General features: G+C 33.9%; 1 long non-coding RNA gene across 1 annotated transcript in view; it reads left to right on the top strand.

Annotated features, from left to right (window-relative positions):
• The first annotated feature begins 192 nt into the window (after window positions 1–192).
• The window catches only part of LOC108763450 (uncharacterized), an 18,317-nt gene continuing 17,301 nt past the window's right edge, over window positions 193–1,208 (top strand). The window contains exon 1 of the long non-coding RNA XR_001940219.1: window positions 193–291. This is a non-coding gene — a long non-coding RNA (uncharacterized LOC108763450). The remainder of the gene's footprint in view (window positions 292–1,208) is intronic.

The raw sequence follows: 1,208 nt of genomic DNA, 5'->3' as shown, positions 1-1,208 counted from the left end.
TTCTTTCTGGAGCAACAAATTAGCAACAAAAGAGCACTAAATTTTTCAATATGTCCGGACCCGATTTGCGCTGGTGGGGGGTCCAGCTTAATAGGGGTCTTTTTTATTTTGATCTAATTTTTATTTTTCATCTCTATCTTAATTCTAGGCTGGATTAACTTAAAAACTGTATTAATAACAGTAATGCAGGATAAAATATTTTTTAATTTTGATCAGGTGTCCAAAATCGATTTTGACTGGGGCGGTTAAAACAACTGGTTAAAACCACACTGTCCGATTCCTGCCAACCCTGTCCTAAATATGCATATTTAACATATAGTTTATATTATAGTTTATACATAGGGTAGAATAGAGTATTATGAGCACTGCAGATATTACGAGCATCCTTTATATTTCTGTAACGGTTGGTACTAGTTGTGTCAACTGTTGTAAAAAGATGCAACTGGCTTCACGATATTCCAATATGCTGCGAAGTTTGATCTAAATTTATGTACTTCGAATATTTATCATATTAAATAATTAAGTAGATACGTTATTTTTTACTTCTTACATTTTTTGTTCTAACTTCATAAGGATTTACATTGAGATAAGATATTCTGCATATTTATCAATATTTGTAAAGTAAACAATATTGAGCCATTCACTGTTCATAAAGTCTTGAGACTATTATTGATTTATTAGACTCGAGAGTTTTTCGGATAGGTATGTATGGTCGTGTATTATGAGCATCTTCATTAGTCCTTATTGTACACTGAAAAAAAGAGTCTGGCGAGGGATCAACCACTAAAGCAATTAGTGTATATTTCTTTAGAAATATATTGCGACAGTACAGTAATAAAATTGGCAATGCTAGCAGTAGCAGTACTACCAATACGCTAACAATATGCTAGCAATACATAGAACGAGGGGCACTACTTATATTTTGAGCCTTGGCAACACTGAGTGTTGTCAGGTGCCATCGGACGTTTCCACTAGAAAGTTTGACATTTTTTACCATAACTTCCTTCAGAACGTTTTGTATTTGAACGCGATTTGTATTGTTTACAGTCACTTGAAAATTGTGTCTCAGCGAAAAAATGGAATTAACTCGTGAAAATTTTCATGCAATGATTTATTACGACTTTCGACGTGAATTATCAAGACAGGAATGCATCGATCAACTTACTTCCACTTTTGGCGATAAAGCCCCATCCTTTGCCACTGTGAAA

This window comes from Trachymyrmex cornetzi, unplaced genomic scaffold (assembly GCF_001594075.2).
Source record: "Trachymyrmex cornetzi isolate Tcor2-1 unplaced genomic scaffold, Tcor1.1 scaffold359, whole genome shotgun sequence".
Lineage (NCBI taxonomy): Eukaryota > Metazoa > Arthropoda > Insecta > Hymenoptera > Formicidae > Trachymyrmex > Trachymyrmex cornetzi.
This window is presented reverse-complemented; position numbering and strand designations above follow the sequence as displayed.